The sequence below is a fragment of the Populus alba genome, chromosome 17 (genome assembly GCF_005239225.2).
Source record: "Populus alba chromosome 17, ASM523922v2, whole genome shotgun sequence".
In the NCBI taxonomy this organism is placed as follows: domain Eukaryota; kingdom Viridiplantae; phylum Streptophyta; class Magnoliopsida; order Malpighiales; family Salicaceae; genus Populus; species Populus alba.
Genome location: NC_133300.1, coordinates 9,522,887 through 9,550,228, shown reverse-complemented (window position 1 = coordinate 9,550,228; position 27,342 = coordinate 9,522,887). Strand labels below are relative to the sequence as shown.

The following is a 27,342-nucleotide window of genomic DNA, read 5'->3' as shown; positions in this document are numbered from 1 at the left end:
ATTAGTGTGGACAATGTGGTTGTTTGATGGTTAGGATTAGTTATACAACAAATTTGCTAACTAATCAACGTAACAAGAGATAAATATTCAGAATATAAATTGACATTTTATTAATCACTAATAAATCTCTTATGTGTTCTAGCATAGGATTTTCATTCAATTTACACCATTTTAAATCTCTTATGTGGCTGGTTTCTTTTGAGTTTTCTTGACGATTTATGTCTGTAACCCGTTCTACTAACCAAAAACAAGTGCATGTAGATCTCGAATGTTTTGGGAATTTCCTAGTTCCATAAGGATCTTTAATAAGCTGCAATATAATCTACAAGTGTGGTAGTGACAGATTAATGTTTCAGAATCCTTTTCTTACAAGGATTCCTTATTCATCTTAGCTACATAAGGAAAGAAGGGCTGATGGTTTTTAATGACAGATTAGTTATTTTTATTTCTTTAATGTTTGGGCTTAATTAAAACTTTGTTTTGAGTTAAGGTTCAAGGCTTGTTTGGATCAGGTTATGGGCTTTTCAATTTAGGGTTTTGGGCCACTTTTGAGTGGACCTCATATAAGTCCACATAAGGGGTCCATTAGGGTTAATTTTTCAAGACCTATTTAAACTCATGTAAGCCAAAATTTTGGCAGCTTTGATGATCATTATTCTGAATTTTTCAGTTTTAACGTGTGAGAGTGATTCTTGCATTCTTTAGTTCTTGAACGAACTGAATCTGACTTATCGAAGATTAACTGGCTTTGTGGCGTCATTCTACTCATTCCAATAGCGTTGGTGCCTTGGAACATGTTTCCATTGTGTCACACTCCTATCAAATCTCAATATTGATTATGGGTTGCATGACCACGTGATCATGAGGTTCACATTAGTTGGTATCAGAGCTAGGCTCCGAAACAAGGTCATATCATTCTGTTATTTTTGTTTTTTTTTTTTAGCGTGCCCTTAAGTTTTTCAGTGTTTACATCCATCTTCTTGTTCTTCGTGTCTGCATCATCTAAGTAAAAGAAAAAAAAAATTATAATTAATCTTGTTACTGTCTCTAATCATATCAATATATATATAAAAAAAAAAACAAAAAGAGAGTTAAAGAGGGATTAGTTGAAATTTGAAGGATCGCTCAATTTTTGCCGCATAAACACATCTCTTGGTGAACCATAACCAAACCACCTCAGAATCAATTTAAACTTCATATTCAGTCTATTAGGGGTGACATCGCATCATATGTAAAATTTGAACTTATTTTGATATTGTGTTCTTGAGGTTTTAATTCAAGGTTCAATTTTGCCACATAAACACTACTATTACTGAACCATAAGCAAACCACCTCAGAATCAATTTAAACTTCATATTCAGTCTATTAGGGGTGACATCGCATCATATGTAAAATTTGAACTTATTTTGATATTGTGTTCTTGAGGTTTTAATTCAACGTTCAATTTTGCCACATAAACACTACTATTAGTGAACCATAAGCAAACCACCTTAGAATCAATTGAAACTTCATATTATGTGTATTGGGGATGAGATCGCACCATATATTAAATTTGGGCTTATTTTGATATCGGCTTCTGGAGGTTTTAATTGGGGGTTCAATTCTGCCGCAAACTGATCATATAAGGAGTTTGGGTACCTAGAAATAAGAGAATGACCTATAAATTGAGTTTTGGTGTTTTCATAGTATTGTAATACTACATATTAAATTTGAGGTCATTTGGATATCGGTTTCTTTAGGTTCCTGAGTTGGGTCTTGTTTTGTCATAATGGGGTTGTTTGATGTTATCTTTCAAAACTTGTTTTGTTTCTGTTGATTTTGTTCCTGCCATTATACTATCATCATATTTTGATATTTGGTTGTTGTTTGAGTCATTTTCATCACTTTTGCATTTGTTTGTTTTTTTCGATAAGTTCTGGTCCAAACAAAAGTCAAATTCGAAATCTCGAATCTAAATCAGTGTTCTTCCTGTTATAAACTCTATTCTTTTCATCGTCTTCTTGTTTCCCCCCTATCTGTGTCATGTATTCACCAAGGGAGAGGGAATAGAGGAGGATTGTAGATCAACGATGCGAAAAAATAAGCCATGGTTTGGGGGTTTTAGAATGAGAAGTTGATAAGTGTAGAAGATTATTCTATAATCTTCAAGCTTCATGAGAAAAGGAGGTACAACGCCAAAAGGATGAAAGACGAAGGAGAGTCGTTGTGGTTACATTCAAAAGTATGTACGCAAGTGGTTAGTACGATGTGCTTATTTGAAATTCTTGTTAGTCACTACTTTTATATAGTGTTGTTGGAGAAAGGTGTTAGCAATAAAGGGATTTTGAAGGCTTAAAAAAGAGGCTACTGAAGTCGCTATTAATCCTATTCAAGATTCGAGGGTAAATCTTCTTGAAGAGGGAGGGAATGATACGGTTCAGCCCTATGATACGACCCAAGTAAGGTCAGATTCAGATTTTGGCGTAAAAAGCGCAACAGTCCAGGTTTAGGCAACAGTCATAATTCTCAATCCAACCGTTGGATCGGGCTAATATTTTATGTGGACTCTCCAAACATGTTTTACTACCTTAGGTTAAAAATGCAGGTCAATCAGAGTTCGGGAAGGAACAACAATACTGGTCAACGAAGGTTGTACGAATTTTGTCATTTAATTCCATTTGACTTGTGGACTTTCTATTTGGTCATGATTCTTTTCCTACAAGGATGTGGCAGCTAGTTTTAGGAATTTCCTAGTTTCACAAGGATCTTTAATGAGCTGCAATATAATCCACAAGTGTGGCAGTGATTCATTAATGTTTCAGAATCCTTTTCTTATAAGGATTCCTTATTCATCCTAGCTACACAAGGAAAGAAGGGCTGGTGGTATTTAATGAAAGATTAATTATTTTTATTATTTTCTTTAATGTTTGGGCTTAATAAAAACTTTGTTTTGAGCTAGGGTCCAATGCTTGTTTGGATCAGGTTATGGGCTTTTCAGTTTAGGGTGTTGGGCCAATTTTGAGTGGACCTCATATAAGTCCGCATAAGGGGTCCATTAGGGTTAATTTTTCAAGAACGATTTAAACTCATGTAAGCCAAAATTTTGATAGCTTTGATGATCATTATTCTGAATTTTTCAGTTTTAACGTGTGAGAGTGATTCTTGCATTCTTCAATTCTTGAACGAACTGAATCTGACTTATCGAAGATTAACTGGCTTCGTGGCGTCATTCTACTCATTCCAATAGTGTTGGTGCCTTGGAACAAATTTCCATTGTGTCACACTCCCATCAGACCTATTTCGGCTTTCTGGGATCAAATCTCAATCTTGATTGTGGGTTGCGTGACCACGTGATGATGAGGTTCACATCAGATTACATTGAACAAGCTAATGCAGTTGATAGAGCATTCAATACAAAATCTCAGCGTAAGTATGATCCCTTTTCCTACACATACAATCCTGAATGGAGAGATCATCCAAACTTACGCTATGAAAGTTGCCTCAACAAGGCAATCAAGGCCGATAGTTCCATGGATTTCAGTCCCAATAAAATTATCAAGCGAGACAGCCCCTTATATTTACAAATTCCAATGTTATGGGGTCATCGAGTGATGATCTTTGAAAAATGATGAAAACCTTGGCTTTTAATACAATGACATTGCAACAAAATGTCATGCTTTTTCAACAGGAAACAAGGTCAAGCATTCATAACTTAGAGAAGCAAATGGAGCAAGTAGCTTCAAGTGTAGCGAAATTGAAGGCACAAATGAATGAAAAGTTGCCCTCCTAAGCATTGAATCCAAAAGAGAATGTTAGTGTGATCATACTGCGAAGTGGGAAAAAACTTAAAGAGCAAAGGTTGAAACAAATTGAGATGGAAGAAGAAGAGGAGATAGACATCGAACTGAGTATAAAGAAGAAACACCCTTCTCCTCTATAAAATGAAACAACGGACAATACTCCAAAGGTAAGTCCTAATTCAATGAATTTTAGTTTTAAGATAATTCCCTCTTTCTTGTGAGTTCTTCTAGGTCTAAGAAAGAGAACAATGAAAAAGAGATTTTAGAGGTTTTCAAGAAAGTGGAACTCAACATTCCTTTGATTGATGTTATTAAGCAAATTCTCAAGAATGCCAAATTCTTGAAGGAATTGTGTACTACCAAGAGAGCTTACAAGTTAAAAGGTTACAAAATGGTAAGTATGGGTGAAGTTGTATCTGCTATTGTTCAAAAGAATCTACCTTTGAAACAAAAAGACCCAAGTGCGTTTACTATCCCATGTGTTATTGGTAATGTTAGTTTTAAAAGAGCCTTGTATGATTTAGGTGCATCCATTAGTGTTATGCCTAAACATTTTTATGATTATCTTAGTCTTGAGCCTTTGATTAAAACTAGCATTGTAATACAACTTATGGATAATAGTTTTGTTTATCCATTTTGTGTGATAGAAGATGTCCTAGTTAAGATTGATAGTTTGGTTATTCCATACGACTTTTATATTTTTGATATGGAATGTGATTCTTGTAAACAACACTCCTATATTATTTGGGAGATTATTCTTGAAAACTACAAATACAAAAATTGATTATCGTAAGGATACTTTGTCCACGGAAGTGGGAGATGAAAAATTGAATTTAATTTTCATGATGCAATGAAATATCCTTACAGCAATGTTTATTCTATCATAGGCTATGACCAAGTTGATAAATGTGTGCATCAAGTTTTTTATTTTGACTATGACGATGGATTAAGCATGGCTTTGAGCTATGGCTATGATTTTACCAAGATAGAAGAGATGGAGAGGCACATATGTGTTCCCCTAAATGTGTAGGAATCAGCATTGGCTTTGCAAACTTTGCAAACTGTTCCCCATGGTAATATCTTTGTTGAATTAGTACTTTCACATAAAAAGCTTTTGCCATCTATTTTACAGGCCCTCAAGTTAGAATTGAAACCTTCGCCCGATAATTTGAAGTATGTATTCATTGGCGACAACAATACACTTCTCGTTATCATGGAAAAAGGTTTGACAAGTGTGCAAAAGAAAAAACTTGTGAAGTTACTATGCGATCACAAAACAACTATTGGATGGATTTTAGCTGACATCAAGGGCATTAGTCCCTCGATGTGTATGCATCATATACTATTGGAGGACAATGTGAAACCAACAAAAGAAATGCAAAGAAGGTTGAATCCCCTTATGATGGAGGTAGCGAAAGCTAAAATTTTAAAATTATTAGATGTAGGAGTCATTTACCCCATCACATACAGTAAATGGGTGGCGCCTATCCATGTGGTGCCCAAAAAGACTGGAATCACGTTGCTAAAGAAAAAAAAGGGTGAACTCATTCCTACTCGCATCTTGAGTGGTTGGAGAATGTGTGTTGATTATAGAAAGCTTAATCTTTCTACACGTAAAGATCATTTCCCATTACCATTCATGGACTAAATGCTTAAACACCTAGAAAGTAAATTTTTTTATTGGTTTCTTGATGGATATAGTGGATATAATCAGATTGTTATTAATCCTAAAGATCAAGAAAAGACTACATTTACATGTCCATTTGATACATATGCATATAGGAGAATACCCTTTGGTCTCTGTAATGCACCCACAACTTTTCAAAGATGCATGATGAGTATTGATTCTGATCATGTTGAAAGAATAATTGAGGTTTTCATGGATGATTTCATGTTATATGGTGATTCTTTTGATAAGTGTTTAGAAAGTTTATCTTTAGTCTTGAAAAGATGCATTGAAACTAACCTTGTCTTGAATTATGAAAAGTGTTATTTTATGGTAGAAAAAGGAATTGTTCTTGAGCATGTTATGTCTTCATGTGGATTAGAGGTTGATAAGGCTAAAATGGATGCCATTTCATCATTGTCTTACCCCCTCATGCGTGAGGGAAGATCGTTCTTTTCTTGCTTATGCAGGTTTTTATCGACGCTTTATCAAAGATTTCTTGAAGACTACAGCACCCTTGTACAAATTATTAGCCAAAAAAGTGGATTTTGTGTTTAATAAAGCATGTAAAGATGCCCATGATGAGCATAAGAGGGGTGTCACATCTGCCCCATCATCCAACCACCAAACTAGATGAGCCTTTCGAGATAATGTGTGATGCGAGTGACTATGCAGTAGGGGTTGTACTTGGATAAAGAATAGGGAAGAATTTGCATGTTATCTCATATGCTTCCCGCTTGTTGGACAAAGCGCAATGAATTACCATACAACTAAAAATGAACTTTTTGCAGTGGTGTTTGCTCTTGAAAAATTCAGGTCATATTTACTTGGCATAATTGTTGTTGTTTTTACTGACCATGTAGCTTTAAGGTATCTTTTAAAGAAAAAAGAGTCCAAACCAAGATTGATTAGGTGGATCTTTCTTTTACAAGAATTTGATCTTGAGATCAAAGACAAAAAAGGTGTTGAAAACCATGTGGTTAATCACTTGAGCCGACTGAGGACCAAGGATATACAAACCAAAACAATAACATAGACATTCCTTGATGAGCAGTTGTATGTGTTACATTCCTCTACAAGACCATGGTATGCTAGTTTGGTAAACTATTTAGTTACCAAATAATTCCCTCCAAGTTTGTCTACATCCAAAAACTACATCCAAAAAAGACAAGTTACAATTTGGTGCTAAATATTATTTTTGGGACACTCCTTATTTGTGAAAATTTTATGTGGATCTAGTTAGGAGATGTTTACCACAAGATGAATTCCATTTCATTCTCATCTTTTGTCATTCTTAATCTTGTGGTGGGCATTTTGGAGCAAAAAGAATAGCTCAAAAGGTACTTGAAAGTGGTCTTTATTGGCCTTTGATTTTTAAGGATGCATATCACTTTTGCAAATCATGTGAATTAAATGACAAAGAACAGGTAATATCACTCATAAGAATTAAATGTCTTTAACGAATATTCTTGTAAGTGAAATTTTTTATATTTGGGGTGTTGATTTTATGAGTCCATTTCCTTCTTCTTTTGGTAATCTTTATATTCTTCTTCTTGTTGTTTATGTGTCCAAATGGATTGAGGCAAAAGCCACATGAACTAACAATGCTAAGGTTGTTTTAGATTTTGTCAGAACTCACATATTTGATAGGTTTGAAATCCCTAAAGCTATCATTAGTGATCGTGGCACTCATTTTTGCAATTGTTCAATGGAAGCATTACTCTATAAATACCATGTGACTTATTGGACTTCCACAACCTACCACCCTCAAACGAATGGCCAAGCTAAAATTTCAAATCAAGAAATCAAGTCCATTTTGGAATAAACAGTACAACCTAACTTGCGAGATTAGTGTCTACCAATTAGTGATGCACTTTGGGCTTATCAAACTGCTTACAAATCACCTATAAGAATGTTACCTTATAGGATGATTTATGGGAAAGGATGTCATCTACCAACGGAGCTTGAACACAAAGCTTTTTGGGGCATCAAACAATGTAACATGGATTATGGTGTTCCTGGGATTGCAAGAAAGTTGCAATTGCAAGAGTTGGAAGAGATGCGTAATGATGTTTATGACAATCCAAGGATTTACAAAAATAGAACAAGAGTCTTCATGATCGAATGATTACAAGAAAGGAGTTTCATGTTAGAGATAAAGTTCTTCTTTATCATCCGCATTTGAAACTTTTTCCTAGAAAGTTGTGCTCTTATTAGATTATACCCTTTGTTGTTTCTAATGTTTTTCCTTATGGAACAATTGAAATTACAAGTTTAGAAACAAACAAAGTGCTTAAGGTCAATGGGCATCACTTGAAAACTTTTTTATAAGGGTTGGATGGCAGAACTCACCACTTCTATGGAGTTAGCTGAATCAATCTATGAAGTATGAACATGTGATGTGTTGAGCCAATGACATAAAACAAAAGTTCTTATTGGAGGCAACCCAATAAAAAACAATCAGACTTGCTTTCTTTTCCCTTATCTTTTATTTTTAGCATTTTACTTTATTTTTGTCATTCTCTGATACTCCTTTTCTTTTATTATAACATTGAGGACAATGTTGTGTTTAAAGTGTAGGGGAGTTGAGAGAATTTTGGTTTTCTTTGTTGTTTTTCAAAAAAAAAAAAGTCTAAGTTTTATCTTTTGAACTCCTATTGGTTTATGAGAATATGAGTATCATGTATGAGAATTAGTTGAGATAGATAGATGAAAATATAAATTGAATGAATGAGTGTGCATGCAAGTTTAAAAGTTTAATTAGTCTAGGGATTGATTTAGAAAATATGCCATATTGACTTTCTAGTGTTATACCAATGCAAGCTTTTGAGCCTTATGAATTTTAACCACTTGAGTCAAAAAGTCAACCTAAAACATGTTATCCTTAGTAAGCCCTCTTTGAGCTTGTTTATCTTTTCTTTGCTTTATTCATGTGTAAGCCTTAACTTTTTATATGTCTTTCTTTTCCCCTGGCCAAGGATTAGTAGAGCATATACTTGTTGATATCTCATGAATTATGGTTGGAAATTATGTGAAAAGAAAAAAAAAGTGATGCTTGATGAAAAGATGGGCAAAGTTGCCAAAGGTGAAAAAAAGAAAGAAAAAGAAAGAATAGAAAATAAAAGTGTTCCTTTATGTTCTTAAGATTTTATGTTGATGGAGCTTGAAATCAAAAGAAGTTAAGCATTGGTGATTAAAGATACAAAATTAGTGTGCTTTGATTGGATATCTTATTTCAAAAGATTATTTTTTAGAATGCTCTATTTCCTTTGGTTTTAGCCTTTTCTTTTCCTTTCTTTTCCCTCACCTTAACCTTAGCCCCATTACAACCAAAAAGTAAGACTTTTTGGTTCATGCATTGCTTGTAATATTTTAGTAATGGAGATGAGATTAAGAGCAAGCTTATGGTGGAAAATATTCATTGATTGAATTTGAGAGATCTAAACACATAATCCCTAAACACATAAGTGTTGGAGTGTATATCAATGAGAGGACCTATCACTTTGGCATGTCATATATTTCATTTAAATCTTAACGATTAATTGAGTTTTGAAGTTTGCATATAAATAAATTCATGAAAATTTATGTTCTTTATCCTTCTTGATTGTATTCTTATTTATAATGCTTGTACTCTTAGATATTGATGGGAGATTAAGACATTAGTCATAGTTATTTTACTTATTTAATTTAAGTTTGATTTCATCTCTCCTTTCTCAAGGACAATCAAGTTTAAACATTAATTATACAAATTAAGTTATACAAACATTTCCATGTTTACAAAATACAAGGGTATACTATCTAAAACCTAGATTATAAGAAGTGAACATAAGCTATGATCTACTACTGTCGTGCATGCGATGGTCTTGAAACAAAATACATATTATTTAAACATGAAAATCTCAATAAATATAACAACACAAATATCTAACAATTTAAAAAGGGCAACATGCATTCATATTTTGTTCACTTCTCCTTTCTAGTTTTCATTAGAATCTCTTTCTTGTTCAGCTACTAAAAAATGTTTCCCCTCCCATTATCAACCTCCATTTTCAGATTTATAAGAAATGATTATTTCTGCTTAACACATTATTGATATCAATTTCACAAGTATCATCATCATTGCCCCTTAGGAGTCGATGCAAAGTGATCCCCTTACTCGGGATCCTAACATACATTAACTGTATGCTAGCCAATACATGGTGATCCCCTTACCCAGGATCCTAACATACACTAAATATATGCTAGCCGATACATGATTGATCCCCTTATTCGGGATTCTAACATACACTAAATGTCTACTAGTCTGAACATGGCGATTCCTTTACTCAGGATCCTAACATGCTCTAAATTTATGCTAGTTCATGCCCTAAATCAACTTCTTATATTTCCTTTGTCAGCGATAATTTCATCACTTGATAATTCACACAACAACCTTTCACCTTGAATAATTCACATTTCACATTGGTAACATATTAAATATGGAATTTAACTAGAAAGTATATGTGTGATTCACCTACCTGCAATAAAAGCTTTACTCGTGCTTCCTTGCTGCTGTTGTTGCACTACGACTGTGGTCCCTCCTGCAAATGACAGGTTTATCACATAAAATTTTCCTCACTTAAGGATATGTTTTATAATAACCATATTAACAACCAATAAGTCTTTCTCTTGAGTCATTTTTTAATATTTTATGTTTTTCTCATTACACCCATTAATATTGTTGTTCTTTGTCCAACCATAGTTAACATTCCTTTCTTTATATTTGAACTGTTACTGTTAAAATCTCGAACTATTACTATCCAACTGCTATTGTCCAATCGTTACTGTCTTGACAATGAACTGTTACTATATGAACTCTCTTCATATATTTAACTATATCTAAAGTTACAGAACTCTGTTACAAGCAAGATTTGTATCATTAGAAAGCTAAGACATGAGACTCCAAGTTCTCTGAAGGAAGGAGAACCCAACTCTAACACTAAGACAATCAAAATTGCTCAACAATAAGCATTGGAATGTTATTATCCAATCGTTATAGTCTTGACATTGAACCATTACTATACGACCTCTACTCATATTTTTAACTATATCTAGAGTTATAGAACTCTATTTCAAGCAAGATTGGTCTCGTTGGAAAGCTAAGACATGAGGTTACAAGTTATCTAAAGGAAGGAGAACCCAGTTCTACCTCTAATACAGTCAAGATTGCTCATCAACAAACATTGGATTGTTACTGTCTAGTTGTTACTATCTTGATATTAAACTATTATTGTCCGACCTCTCCTTATATTATTAACTATATCCAGAGTTATAGAACTCAATTTCAAGTGAGATTGATCTCGTTGGAAAGCTAAGACATGAGGTTACAAGTTATCTGAAGGAAGGAGAACCCAATTATGCCTCTAAGACAATAAAATTACTCATCAACAAACATTGGACTGTAACTGTCCAACTAATACTGTCTTGATATTGAACTCTTACTATCTGACCTTTCCTCATATGTTTAACTATATCTAGATTTATGGAACTCCATGTCAAGCGAGATTGGTCTCGTTGGAAAGTTAAGACATGAGGCTACAAGTTCTCTGAAGGAAGGAGAACCTAGTTTTGCCTCTAAGATAGTAAAACTTTCTCATCAACAAACATTGGACTGTTACTGTCAATCTATTACTGTCTTGATATTGAATTGTTTCTGTCTGAGCTCTCCTCTGATTTTTAACTATATCTAGAGTTATAGAACTCTTTTTCAAGCAAGATTGGTCTCGTTCGAAACAAGACACAAGGCTACAAGTTCTCTGAGGGAAGGAGAACTAGTTCTACCTCTAACACAGTCAAAATTGCTCATCCACTAACATTGGACTGTTATTCTCCAACTGTTACTATCTTGATATTGAATTGTTACTGTCCAACCTCTCCTCATATTATTAACTATATCTAGAGTTATAAAACTCTATTTCAAGTGAGATTGGTCTCGTTTGAAAGCTAAGACACGAGGACATAAGTTTTGTGATAGAAAAAGAACTCAGTTCTGCCTCCAAGATAGTCAAAATTGCTCACCAACAAATAATGGAATGTTACTGTCCAACTGTTAATGTCTTGATATTGAATTGTTATTGTTCAACCTCTACTCATATGTTTAACTATATCAAAAGTTATATAATTAATTTTCAAGCGAAATTGGTCTCCTTGGAAAGCTAAGACACAAGGTTACAAGTTCAATGCAGGAAGAAGAACTCAGTTCTGTCTCTAACATAGTCAAAATTGCTCATTAACAAAAATTATATTGTTACTAACCAACTGTTACTGTCTTAATATTCAATAGTTACTGTCTGACCTCTACTCATATTTTTAACTATATCTAGAGTTATAGAACTCTATTTCAAGTGAGATTGGTCTCGTTGGAAAGCTAAGACATGAGGCTACAAGTTTTCTAAAGGATGAAAAACCCAATTGTGCCTCTAAGATAGTCAAAATTGTTTATCAATAAACATTATATTGTTATTGTCCAACTATTACTGTCTTGATATTGAACTATTAGTGTCCGACCTCTCCTCATATTGTTAACTATATCTAAGGTTATAGAACTCCCTTTCAAGTGAGATTGGTCTCATTGAAAAGCTAAGACATGAGGCTACAAGTTCTATGAGGAAGGAGAACCTAGTTCTGCCTCTAACAGAGTCAAAATTGCTCATCAACAAACATTGAAATGTTGTTGTCCAACTGTTACTGTCTTGATATTGAACTGTTATTATCCGACCTCTCCTTATATTATTAACAATATCTAGAGTTATAGAACTCCATTTCAAGTGAGATTAGACTCGTTGGAAAGATAAGACATGAGGCCACAAGTTTTTTAAGGATAGAGAACCCAGTTCTGCCTCTAAGACAGTCAAAATTGCTCATCAACAAACAAAGAACTATTACTGTCCAACTGTTACTGTCTTGATATTGAACTGTTACTGTCCGACTTCTACTCATATGTTTAACTATATCTAGAGTTATAGAACTAAATTTCAAGTGAGATTGGTCTCATTGGAAAGCTAAGACATGAGGCTACAAGTTTTCTAAAGGAAGGAGAACCTAGTTCTGCCTCTAAAACAGTCAAAATTGCTCATCAACAAACAAAGGATTGTTACTGTCTTGATATTGAACTATTACTATTCAACCTCTCCTCAGATTGTAAACTATATCTAAAGTTATAGAACTCTATTTCAAGTGAGATTGGTCTCGTTGGAAAGCTAAGAAATGTGGCAACAAGTTCTATAAAGAAGGAGAACCTAGTTTTGCCTCTAAGATAGTCAAAATTGTTTATCAACAAACATTAGATTGTTACTGTCTAACTATTACTGTCTTGATATTCATCTATTACAGTCCACCGTCTTGTCAGATTTTTAACTATATCTGGAGTTATAGAACTCCATTTCAAGCAAAATTGGTCTCGTTGGAAAGCTAAGACACGAGGTTATAAGTTTTCTCAAAGAAGGAGAACCCAGTTCTGCCTCTAAGACAATCAAAATTTCTTATCAACAAATATTAGATTGTTATTGTCCAACTGTTACTGTCTTGATATTGAAGTGTTACTATCCGACCTCTACTCATATTGTTAATTATATCTAGAGTTATAGAACTAAATTTCAAGTGAGATTGGTCTCATTGGAAAGCTAAGACATGAGTCTACAAGTTAGCTGACGGAAGGAGAACCTAGTTCTCTACCTCTAATACAGTCAAAATTGCTCGTTAACAAACATTGGACAGTTCTATCAAACTGTTATTGTCTTGATATTCAACTATTATTGTTCGACCTCTTCTCAGATTGTTAACTATATCTAGAGTTATACAACTCCATTTCAAGCGAGATTGGTCTTGTTGGAAAGCTAGGACACAAGGTTACAAGTTTTCTGAAGGAAAGAGAACCCAGTTCTACCTCTAAGATAGTCAAAATTACTCATCAACAAACATTAGATTGTTACTATCCCACTATTACTGTCTTGATATTGAAATGTTACTCTCCATTCTCTCCTTAAATTGTTAACTATATCTTGAGTTATAGAACTCTATTTCAAGCAAGATTGGTCTCGTTGGAAAGCTAAGACACAAGACTACAAGTTCTCTAAAGGAAGGAGAACCTAGTTCTACCTCTAATAGTTAAAATTGCTTAACAACAAACATTGGACTGTTAGTGTCCAACTGTTACAGTCTTGATATTAAATTGTTACAGTCTGACCTCTCCCCAGATTTTTAATTATATCTAGTGTTATAGAACTCCTTTTCATGCAAGATTTGTCTTGTTGGAAAGCTTAGACATGAGGCTTCAAGTTCTGCAGGGAAGGAGAACCCAATTCTGCCTCTATGATAGTAAAAATTGCTCAACAATAACTATTAGACTGTTAGTGTCCAATTGTTACTGTCTTGATATTGAATTATTACTTTTTGAACTCTACTAATATTTATAACTATATCTAGAGTTATAGAACTCCTTTTCAAGCCAAATTGGTCTCGTTGGAAAGCTAAAACAGTAGGCTACAAGTTCTCTAAAAGCAAAGAGAACCTATTTTTTCCTCTAAGCAATCAAAATTGCTCATCAACAGACATTGGACTGTTACTGTCCAACTTTTACTGTCTTGATATTGAACTGTTATTATCCGATGTCTCCTTAGATTTTTAACTATATCTAGAGTTATAGAACTCATTTTCTAGCGAGATTGTTCTTGTTGGAAAGCTAAGACATGAGGCTACAAGTTCTCTAAGGAAGGAGAACCTAGTTCTGCTTTTAAGATAGTCAAAATGGCTCATTAACCAACATTGGACTGTTATTGTCTTAATATTAAATTGTTATTATCTAACCTCTCTTTAGATGTTTAACTATATCTCGAGTTATAGAACTTCATTTCAAGCGAGATTGGTCTTGTTGGAAAGCTATGACACGAGGCTACAAGTTCTTTGAAGGAAGGAGACCCAGTTTTGCCTTCAAGAGAGTAAAAATTGCTCATCAACAAAGATTGGATTGTTACTGTCTAGTTGTTACTGTCTTGATATTAAACTATTACTATCCAACCTCTCCTAATATTATTAACTATATCCAGAGTTATAGAACTCAATTTCAAGTGAGATTGATCTCGTTGGAATGCTAAGACATGAGGCTACAAGTTTTCTCAAAGAAGGAGAACCCAGTTCTGCCTCTAAGATAGTCAAAATTTCTCATTAACAAACATTAGACTATTATTGTCCAATTGTTACTGTCTTGATAATGAATTGTTACTGTCTGACCTGTCCTCAGATTGTTAACTATATCTTGAGTTATATAACTCCATTTTAAGCGAGATTGGTCTCGTTGGAAAGCTAAGACACGATGCTACAAGTTCTCTAAAGGAAGAAGAACCGAGTTCTGCCTCTAACACAATTGTCGCATGTCACCTGCGCGACATCTATTGTTAATTTTTTGTTTTGTTTGATTGATTGGTTCTTGGGAGTCGCCACCTAGTATTTAATTGAGGGTTACTAGGAAACCCAGATGTAGTGATCTTGTTAGAGATTCATAAGTAAGGGACTGGTTGTGGTTAGGGAAGGTATTAGCACCCTTAACGCACCCTACCTGAGGTAAGCTGCTTCGTGGCTTTGATGTGATAAAGAAGTTTCAAATATTTTGGTCTTTCATCAGATATTAGAAATACGACTTACATGTAAGTTCATAATTCTTAATTGTGAGCAAATCAAAATATTAAATTCTTTTGTCTTTGCGGTTTTATCATAAAATAAAATAAAAATCCATAAAACAAATACAAAGACACACATTCACTTTTACTATATTTTTTTCTTTTTTTTTTACATCCACACTTTTTGAAACTAAAAGTTGCTCCAAGCCCTTTTAGTTCAGGAAACAAAAAGCACATTAAATATTTCAAATTTACAAAATAAACCCCCCAAAAGTTCAGGAACAGTGCCTCGAAGCCCTCTGAAATTGCAAAAATAGTAATGGCAAATTGCTCCAAGTGCGGTCGCCACAAGTGACGCGTTTACCCATGCGCCACCAGAGAATGCTTGAAAATAGGGAGATCTGGCTGGCTTTCTTCTTCTCTTCCCTTTCTTGCTGGTGGTCGCACTGTAAAACACCCAAAAAAAAAACGTAACAAGCAATCTGGGTTTTGTCATCTTCTCCTCCCTTTTTGGTGGCTGGCAGGGCTGTTGTTTTGGCTGTTACTGCTAAGGAAACTAACGAAGAAGAGGCTGCTGAGGGGAAAGCTTCGGGTGGAGAAGCTATAAGATGATTAATGCGGTTGAATATGAGAGGAAATTATAGATCTAGAGCTGTTGTGGGGACGATGACGGTCGGTTTGTGGAGAGCGACTGGTGGAAGGGAGCTTGTCCGGTGTAGGAGATGGAGGTGCAGCGGTTGTCATGGCTATATTGAGGCGGAGATGCTGGTATTAAGAGGAGAAGGGGTAAGGCGGTGTGGAGATAGTGAGGGGCTGTCTTGTAGCCAGCTGTTGTGGTAAACGTGGAGACGGCTGTGGAAGAAGGAGATGAAAGTCTATGGTTCTGGGAGTTGAAGAGGGAATGAACACCCTGGAAAGGAGAAGAAGATTGGGAAAAAGCTAGGGGGGCAGCTGTTTGGGAGAGAAAAATCAAAAGCCTAAGGGGGCGGTGGCTTCTTTTTGGTGGAGATGGGGAGTGGACAACGACTTTAGTGAGGGAGAAGAAAAGGTTCTGATTTTTAAGGTTTTTTATGTTCTTTCAATTATGCAAAATCGCCCCTCCTTTATGTGTGTTAAGGAGACTAGTTTTTATAGGTAAAAAATATTGTTAGGTTTCCAAACTTGGTCCCTCAACTTCTTTTTTTTTTTTTTTTGTAAATTTGATTTTTCTTATTTTTTTGGATTTTTCTTATCAACATCGACTCGAATGAGAAAAATCAGCGATTTTAAAAATAACGTGTTAAAAGTCGAGCACATTCCAAAGATCTTTGAAACGTTAAATTCTTTTGAGATGATGCTGAAAATGCTAATAACGATGCAAATATATTTAAAAACGTATTTTTTCTATTTTCGTTGTTTTTTGTTATTTTTGGATTTTTCAAAAATTTTATCAAAAAGGTGGGGGAAAATTGGGTAACAACAGATGCCCCCTCTTTACAATACTTACGAAGCAAAACTCCTTAATTTTTATTCTGAAAATCTGGTGATTCCCTTTAACCAAAGCTACATGAGATCCCATCTCGCGATCTCCTCTAACCAAAACCAAAGAATGTGTGTAGCTCGGTCAACCTGAAATCCCAGCTGGCAATTCCCTTTAACGCTCGGTCAACTTGAGATCCCATTTGGCGATCTCCTTTAATCAGAACCAAAGAATGTGTGTAGCTCGGTGAACCTGAAATCCCATCTAGCGATTCCCTTTAACTAAAGCCACCTGAGATCGCATCTAGCGATCTCCTCTAAGCAAAACCAAAGAATGTGTGTAGCTCGATCAACTTAAAATCCCATATGGCGATTCCCTTTGACCAAAGCCACCTAAGACCCCATCTGGCAAACTCCTCTAACCTGAATTCCTATCTGGCAATTCCCTTTAACCAAAGCCACCTGAGACCCCATCTAGCGAACTCCTTTAACTAAAACAAAAAAATATGTAAAAAGTGGTTTTATTGTAATGGGTGACCTACCTAGATGAAAGAATATGAAAAACGGTCTCGTTATGATAGGTGACCTACCCAGATGGAAGATGATGGCCTCATTATGATGGGTGACCTACCCAAATGGAAGATCAAAACAATGTGAAGTGCGGTCTCATTATAATGGATGACCTTCCCAGATGGAAAAATATTGTAATGGCCCGGCCCAACTTGCCATATATTGTCCGCTTTGGGTCTTACAGCCCTCACGGTTTTGTTCCTAGTGACGTGAGCCCACTTCTGAGCCTGACGCCCCAAAACACGTATAACAAGTTGGCAATCAGCACCCCTTATAAGGCCAACAACATATCCCTCACCCGCCGATGTGGGATCTTACAATCCACCCCCCTTAAGGAGCCCGACGACCCCGTCGGCACAACCAGTCAGCCAGTGAGGTCGGCTCTGTTACCAAATGTAATGGCCCGGCCCAACTTGCCATATATTGTCCGCTTTGGGCCTTACTGCCCTCACGGTTTTGTTCCTGGTGACACGAGCCCACTTCTGAGCCTGACGCCCCAGAACGCGTACAACAAGTTAGCAACCATTACCACTTATAAGGCCAGCAACACATCCCTCACCCGCCGATGTGGGATCTTACAAATATGAAGTGTGGTCTCATTGTAATGGGTGACCTACCTAGGTGGAAAAATATGAAAAATAGTCTCATTCTGATGGGTGACCTACCTAGGTGAAAGATGGAAAAAATATGAAGTGGTCTCATTATTATGGGTGACCTACCCAAATGAAAGATGGTGGTTTGACAAGTGTGAAAAATGGGATTTACTTGGCAAAGTCCTAAAGGGATGATAGGAGAAGGGCTGGAAAACTTGATGCTTCCTGATAATTCCTAATCGTAGGGCTTGAAAACTCGGGGCTTCTCAATTGCAAGGTTGATCTTTCATTTCTTTGAGATTTTCCTAATGGCAGGGTTCATCTCGTTCTTTTCTTGTTCCATGATCAAAATTTGATTTGGAATATAGGTCCCCCTTTTTTTTTTGTTCCATTGTCATAACATGCCTTTGTTTGCATTCCAAAGCCCTTTTGTCCTTCTGATTTATCGGCTTATGCATGTGCTAGCTATCCACTCAGCTGTAAGTGTTGTGCCTATCCTAGGTTGTTCGCAATGATTACTCCTCTCATTGTTCATCAAGCATGGATGTACCCCCAAATGTGGTGTTGCTTGATTCATCATGAATGAGTTTAATCGATCATTCATGTTCTGGATTATCTTGAGAATTGTTCTCTCATTAATTATGCGCATCGTGCCAACACCCATCAAGATTATCAATCAGTCATAAACTTGCCTTAAGCTGAAACAATACTCTTCAGGTATATGTTATCACCAGTCTTCTTGGAAACTATCTAGTCGTCTAGATATGCATCTCATAACTTATAGTACAAGGCTCATCGTTGTAAGCTAAATGTTCTTCTCCATGGATTTCTCTTATCTTGTCGAATCAAATTATGGAAAGAAATGCATTGGCATCATCAATGATGTTCATTTTATCACCCATATTCATGTGATGAAGTGCGCCTTTGAGCTCCAAAATAGATGGTCCCACAATCAGTTTTGGTGGTGTGCATCTTTTTTACATTCATTCAAATGCAACTATACAATAACATCTGTCATAGCCATGTTTCAAAGGGTAACCCCAAGATGAAGATATGAAGTTGTCCTTAAGTGCAATGTTGTTTTCAATTGCTGCTGAGTTCATTAGATCATGGAATGTTTTTGAACAACATTGCCCCCAGTTGATCTGAACATGTTCGTTCATTTGTCTATAATCAAGAAGATTTTTTTTTTATTGCCAGATGCTAATTCATAACTTTGATGAACTTTGACGACTCATCATCTGATTCTTTCTTTGCACCCAGTTGATCTGAATGTGCTCGTTCATCTTATTATCCTCTTTGAACATCATTTTCATTAGTTATTCATCATTTAATCATCTTTCATTGCCCCTTAACTGATCTAAATACTTCTTGTTTTCCTTCTCTAGGTCCACTATATTGTGCCCAAATGGTCAACTTTTCAAGGAGTATCGAGAAGTGTTGATGTCATTCTTGTCAAGGATTTTGCAAATTCGATCGACGTTCTTGTTGTTTGACAATCTTTCTTGTTCTAGAATAAAATCTCATATTCCAAAGGTCATGTCTATTAAAGTCTAATTGTTGAAATGAAATCAAAGAGATGTCGATTTTTGAAAGTATTTTTGAAAATCAAGCTTCTTTGGTCAAAGATCCAACACATGCTATTCAATGTAGTCCTTTGATTGTCTTGTATTTTGAAAACAAAAATTGACCTGTTGCAAGATTAAAATGGCTTTTTTTTTCATGGTTCTTTGCATCCACTTTAAACTCTAATTTTGGGTATATCTTTTTGATGTTTGTGATGAGGTGACATTTTTGTGAATTTCAAAAACTAGATGCTCAGGCTTTATAAAAAAAGGTTGTTTCTTTTTGTAGCATTTATTTTATCAACATGTATAATAACCAGTAGTTTAATTCATGAAGTCACGATCTCTATATAAAAGTTCTTCTAGTTTTGAGATGCCATTTGTTAGTTCAGATTGCTTACTTGATTGAAAAGGCCTTTTAAAAGCACATAATGTAGGCTATGGTTCATGGTTATGAAAGAAATGGAAATTCACAAGCTCAAAAAGGTGTTTGAGGGTTTCAAAGACTTTGGATCAACATCAACTATTCATCAATTCTCTTTCTCTTGTTGTCTTTGTAGATAAAGTGACATATAACCTTGTTAACCTCAAAGATCATAATTCTCTTAACATAGGTCATATAGAAAATCCAACTTCTTTCTTAATGAATAACCAATCTAATCATTAGAGGCTTTATCATTGATACCAAAAGACAATGTATGTAACTCGGTTTTTTTTTTTTGGTATTGACTTTTGGCGTTTGCTATCTCTTTCCTTAATTGAATTTCTTTTGCCCTTCTTAGGCTTGATAGGCATTCTCCTTTCTTAATCTTTGACTTGCCTTTAAGTGTTGGAAATTTCTTCTCTTTTTTTTTTTCATAGCCTTCCTTAAAGTTTTCTTACATGTCCCCAGTCTATGTCCTTTTCTTTTAGCCTTTTCTCAATCGTTGGACTTTTGTTTTAAGCCTTCCCCTTTTATCCATCGATACTATCAGTGTCTTCAAATATCTCTTATTTGCCCCTAGTGTGGGGTGTGATCCTAGTTAGGGTTTCTTTTCAAATGATATATATCTTTAGAAAGTGAAGGGATGAACAGAGATGGCTTTTTCTCATTTCAAGCAAGGTCGGTTAGAACTAATACATTTAGACCTCATCCAATGTAATGATTTGGACTTGTAAGAATCATGATTCGCGAATCCATAATTACTGAATTCACTTCATGTCATTATGTATATTGCTAAAATTTAGCTACATAGTGTGTGTTTCAATTTCATGTGTGAGTTCAAAATTTGTTTGGTCGCCTCATATTGTTTATCTTGCCATTTTAATAAATGTCGAGTCATTTCTACAATCAAAAAAATTTTAATCTTCAAGATTGATTAGCTTTAATTTTTCATGTTGGAGTTTGATCAAAATATTTTGACAAAAATGAAATGCTAAACATCTTTTGACTTTAGAACAAACAAGAGACAGATAAAAAGACATGTTTCGTTAAAGGATGAGATGTGATCCCAAAACAAAATGTAGAAAGGAAAAACTCCACAACAAGATGATTGACAATTCAACACCATTCTTGGATAAGCTTTTCTAGCAAATTTGTGTTTTGCCAAGCATTTTTGATCTTTTGTCTGAGGATGTTCTGGTGACAATATGGTTGATGACATCATCTTTCACGAACTTAACTCGCTTCTTGCTCACCATCATCTGGTCTCGATTCTTGAAAAGTTTACAACTATTCAAATGAATGGCCCTAGACCCCACCATGATATTCACATCTCTCATCTAGATTATACCACTTAGGAAACAGTGGTTGCATGGGATTTGATGGAGTCGAGGCAACAAGTCTGGAGTCTGACAGATAAGGTATATCCATTTTGTGGATAAGGTATATCCATCTTGGCAAAGACATTTGATCAATATCATAGAAAGTTCTGACTAAGCAAAATAACCAAGGTTTCTCATGTTTTGATTCATCTCTCATCATTATTCTGGCACCCATGGTATAACCTTCAATCTTTCCCATTTTCATAGCTTACTTAATTCCTTTGACAATTCTCATAGCAGCATTATGTCAATCTTCCAATGTTTTTATGGTTGTTTAAGGATTGTTGGAACCTCTCAACAGGTAGGTAATCTTGGTAGCACGCAGCACCACCATTGCCAATGCTTGGAATCATGCATTGTCTCTTCTAGAAGAGAAACTGATGAATCTGAAACTCTTATGTCTCCTCTTCAATTCCTCACTGGTGGTGCAACAAATAGGCACCAATAAAGGTAGTTCTGTTTTGTTGAAGTTTTAGTCTTCTTCATGTTTTTCAGTCTAGGCATGTCTCTTTTTGCTACTTCTGCATTTCAATGCTGACATTGGTAGGAGAAAATTATAGATGATTTGAAACTACTGCATTCCTTCTTGGATTCCCACAGGCAAATCCGTAAACAAATCTCTGCAAAGAGAGCTCTGCTACCTTGAAGTTTAATGTCTGCTCTGTTTTTCAAACTAGGTTTGGCTCTTCTACTTACCATTGTGTTTTGGTGCTCCTATTGATGAGAGAAAGTTTTGTAGCGTATGAAACTACTACATCCACTCTTGCATTCTCCACTAGTAGATCTATAAACAGATCTCTATAGAGAGAGCTTTGCTATGTTGAAGTTCAAGGTATACTCATGTGTTTTCAAAATAACATCTTGTGCTACAAGATAGGGATGGAGTTCGGTAACTTCAAAAAAGATCAGACACAAAAAGCTAGTAGTTATTGGGTGCTATTGCAAGACATGAAAGTGGTGAAAAACTAACAGTGTAGTTGAAACAGAAAGGAGATTATCTTTTATTGATGATTGAAAGCGTTGTTGTTCATGACTAAAATGAAGGAGAGGTGGAGCCACTTCAGTGTTTATGGCCCCTACTGGTGGAGTGCTGAGAAAAGTCAATGATGTGTTCCTTGTATGGGACATGGACTAACAATTCTTACATAGGAGTCTGTGCAGACATTCCCTTTCCACTCTTGAAGTTCAGCACTTGCTCAAGCAAATCAAAGAGTCTAGCTACTTCATATTTGATGATCTCAATTTCCATTAGACAATGACCCTCTTATCAGACCCCATTCTTTATTTTCCAACTTTTCTCAATCTAGTATAGTAGACCTTGGGTGAGGGAACCAACGTTTCATCCCGATGCATGAATGAAAATGTACGAGTATGTAATCTATATGATGAACTCGCCCTTCGAGGGGTGACATATGGTTGTAACTCTTGTATGATGAAACAAGATCTTGATTCTTGCTAAACTCTACAATGAAAATTTTCTGAATGACGACCATTGTGTCACCCACAAATTTGAGTTCAAGATACTTCAAGAAGGGTTTGCCCTGATGCAAATAACGATAACACATACAACCTAAGGACAAGTTCTATTCATTATGTGAACATGGGTAGGTTTTCTACCTGGTCTCAAAAGGGTCTAATATCTGCCCAGTGACGATCTTTGTAAAGACATTATAGGAGTGTTTCAAGAAATGGTAAGGTATGTATTTTCACACCTGTGTGGCGTCACGGCGAAGACATTGACCCACAAAATCTTATCTTAAATCTATCTATCTGGCAAATATTAAGAGACAAGAAATTCTTGTGTCTTATCAATGGAAAAACAAAATAAGAGTCTCAGAGATCAAGTACGGGGACTAGTTGCGTAAAGAGAAGGTTTTAGCACCCCAAATATGCCTTATCTATGGTAGGCTGCATTGTTTAATTGTCTGATAAAATCTAAGGTCTTGTCGTGTTTTCTAGTTGTTGGTCCCTCTATGGTTTAAGAAAAGTCCTCTTCGGTAAAAAGATCCTTATCTTATCGGGTAAAACCTAACTATTCTAACGTCAACAAAAGAATTTTAATAACCAGAATACATCTTACGTATAAGATCATTAACCCTAGATATTAAAAGAAAAAAAAAGAATTTTTTAGAGTTTTTTGAAATATTGGCCTAGTTCTCGTGACTTTAATAAACCGGTTATTAAAGCCAAAATACATGCTAATATATATTTTTGAATTTATACACACACACACATACAGTTATGAAAATACAATATGATTTTTTTTTAGAGACTTGGCTGTATGCATGAAAACAAATTTTTTTTTAATGTTTTGCTGAAAACTGGGTATTTTAATACCGAATTTTTATCTTTATAGTATAAAAATACGAACCAATACTGATTAACATACAATAGAAAAATTTGCAGAAAATCACAGATTTTTTTGAAATATTCTATTTTATTTTATTTGTTGCGAGCTAGGCCCAGCTCGGCCCATGTGGTTGGGCTGGACCTAGCCAACCCAGCCTGGTCACTGGCCCATGCCAATGACTAGCCTTCCTCTACCCATGCATGTGTAATACTTTACATGTGCATGAACAGTGCCAAGGTAATTAAATTACCTTCGCACTGTTCATCATCTTGCTTGCAATGCGAGAACAGGAAAAGGAGAAAAAAAAAACAGAGTGATTTCAGTGGTGGTTTCCTTATGTTTTATTTTCTTCTTTTACATATTAACATGCATAATCTCATTATGTAGGAACTGAGAAGGGCAACAAACATACCTGGTTTTGAGAAGATGAAGATGATGGTGGTGTTGTGTTATCTGCTTCACCATGTCCTCTGCTTTCGTTCGATTTGCTTCCTCTTCTCTCCCTTTTGCTTTCTCAATATTTCTCCACTCTCTCAATTTTCTTATGTTTTCCTAATTTATTTCCCTCTCGTTTTCTCCTTATTGTAACCTCTCCTCTCCTCTCCTCTTTTTTTTACTCCTTTATTCAGCTCCTCCTTTGGCTTTTATAGCTAGAGGACGTAGGTGTTTTTGGTAAGCTGGCGTGCATCACGGTGGCGACGGATGTTAGCCGTGATACACGCCCATTGATTCAAGAATGTCTCCATTGTAGCTGCTAACTTCTCCTTCCATTATCGTCACAGATTCACAACTATTTGAAGATAGTGAATAGTGGAAAAGACGTCGCTTGGGTTCTTATGATTTGGCTATTGAAGTTTTTGCAGTTTTGTAATCAAACCCCCGACAAAATTGTAATTGGATCCTTTAATTTTGGCTCCTTTTCTGGTTTGGTCCTTGGTTTCGGATTATGTCAATTAAGTCCCTAATTGGCCATCAAACTTCAATAATTATGCAATTAAACCCCTAATTTAGCCTAATCAACTCTTCAAAATTATAATTGGACTCTAGAACTTTAATTTCTTCCAATAAAAGCCTAAATTGACTTAAAAATCAATTTTTCTTGCAATCAAACCCTCTATAAATTCAATTAAATTTTAGATAAAATTTAATTGAGTCCATAAACATCTGATTTTGAATTAATTGATGATTTATTATTATTATTTATTTATTATTATTATTATTATTATTATTATTATTTTCAGGACTCTTATCAATTAATGATAAATTGTCAAATTTCAACCTTTTGCATTTGTGAACCTCCTAAACCAATTTTTGGCCTATTTTCAGCATTCCAGCATCCTTTTCTCTCCCCCTATTATATTTTAGATTTCTTTCGAATATTTTTCTTTGTATTTTTTTTTTATTTTTGTGTGGGAACCCAAAAATGGGTAACAATATATGCCCCTTCTTTACAATGCTTACGAAGAAAAACATCATCAATGTCTTGTATAGTAAGCTTGTAAAGAAAAAAGAAAAAGAAACTGATCTCATTATCTTGGATGACCTCCCATTTTTGAAGAAAATTGGTATTCTTTCACGGGCGACTTGCCCACACACTCACTGGTTTATTTTCACCCATGTTCATCCTTGTCTATTTTCAGGTGTGACTGGCTCACATACTCACACAGTTTATTTTCATGGGCAACTTGCCCTCTCCCTCACATTGGTCTGTTTTCACAGGCGACCTACCCACATATGTTCATCCTGGTCTATTTTCAGGGGTGACCGGCCCATAAACTCACATGATCTATTTTCACGAGCGACCTACCCACACATGTTCATCCTGGTCTATTTTCAGGGGCGACCGACCCACAAACTCAATGGTCTATTTTCATGGGTGACATGCCCTTACACTCACATTGGTCTATTTTCACAAGTGACCTACCCACACATGTTCATCCTGGTCTATTTTCAGAGGCGACCAGACCACAAACTCACATGGTCTATTTTCACGAGTGACCTGCCCACACACTCATTGGTTTATTTTCACCCATGTTAATCCTAGTCTATTTACCGGCCCACATACTCACACAGTCTATTTTCATGGGCGACTGCCCTTTCCCTCACATTGGTCTATTTTCACAGGCGACCTACCCACACATGTTCATCCTGGTCTATTTTTAGGGGCGATCGGCCCACAAACTCAATGGTTTATTTTCATGGGTGACCTAACCTTACACTCACATTGGTCTATTTTCATGGGCAACCTACCCACACATGTTCATCCTGGTCTATTTTCAAGGGCGACCGGCCCACAAACTCACATGGTCTATTTTCATGGGTAACCTACCCTTACACTCACATTGGTCTATTTTCACGGGCGACCTACCCACACATGTTCATCCTGGTCTATTTTCAAGGGCGACCGACTCACACACTCACACAGTTTATTTTCCCAGGCGACCTACCCACACATGCTCATCATGGTCTATTTTCAAGGGCGACCTGCCTTTTTGATTGGGTTTACCTAAGATCCCATCTGACAATCTAGAACCAAAATGTGGGTATAGGTTGGCTAAGCTAAGATCTCTTCCGGCGATCCCCTTTAAACAAAACCTGTGTGTTTTTCCTGATGGCAAAGTTTGAATTTTCTTCTTTTGTTTTAAGAATTTCCTAATGGTTAGGTTTTTTTTTTTACTGGATTTTGTGAGGATTTTCCTGTAGGAATGAAAAAAATGTATGTGCAATGCTTTGAGGTTAGATGCGATGCATGCATCCTTACCTGGTTTTGAAACATAGGTCCTTTCCATCTTGTAGAACTCTTTCTTGGCATGACCTTGTCCATGTGTTTGAAATCATGTGCTGAGATCTATCTCTCACACTATCCTTCTTACCCATCCCATCTCAAAGAGGAAATCCCCAACCCCTTTTTTAGTGACCCTTTTTCAAAAATGCACGATCTCTCATTGCTTTTTATCATGCTCTTATCAATACTTTAATTTGTCTTTTCTCAAATTAAGTTTTTTTTTTTTGCAGCACAAAAATCTTTTCAGACGAAAAATCTTTAAAAGTCTTGGCTTTGTTCATGACAATTGAAACTTTCTACATGCATCAAGAGCTCTTTTAAGTAATTCCCGAAAAAGGTTTTATCGGTTTCTAAAATGTGGTTTTGACTTTAGATTGGACTTTCTCCAAGGTAATCTTCTATTTGATATTTTCAAAAGATTTCAAATATCTTATTTGAGAAGGTTGTGTAGAGAAAAGAAAAGAAAAAAGGATCGTCTCATATTAACATTTTTCTTGCATGGATAGAAAACACAGATTATCACTCATTTATCATGTCAAATGAACCATAAGACCAATGCCTATCAAACCAGGTTATATGCGCTTGATTAGAAAGGACTTCTTAAAGGCTTGTAATGTTGATTATAGTTGTGGGTTATGAAAGAAAAAGGATGCTTTAAGGCTCCAAAAGTGTTTAAGGGTTTAAAGACTTCGGACCACTCTTCTTCTATCTCTTGTTCTTGTAAAGCTATCTCGTAGGTTGTGTTTGGAGAAACTTGCTTAAGGATCATCATCTCAGTCTTAAAGCATCATCGCTTTATTATATATCTCTTTATTTCTTTTCTTCTTCTTGTTTTTTTTTCCCCAAGTGTTGGGTTCTAACTTGTAAGGATCCAAGTGTTCTTTTTGGCAATTTGCTCAAACTCCTTCTCTTTTTTAGCCTTTTATCAATCATGGGGATTCCATTTTTAGCCCCCTTTTACCCTTGATTCTACCATTGTCTTCATCTTTTCTAACAGAGGATCTCTCATTGCCCCCCAGTATGGGGTGTGGTCCTAGTCAGGGTTTTTTTAAAAAACACTCGTTCTAGCTCAAATAGGGGTCACAAAGGATATAATCTTTATAAAGTGAAAGTTTAACAA

General features: G+C 35.5%; 1 protein-coding gene across 1 annotated transcript in view; it reads right to left on the bottom strand.

The window, feature by feature from the left end:
- Positions 1-27,342, bottom strand: part of LOC118052486 (probable serine/threonine-protein kinase PBL7) — a 38,373-nt gene that overhangs the window by 10,409 nt on the left and 622 nt on the right. The window lies entirely within an intron of this gene.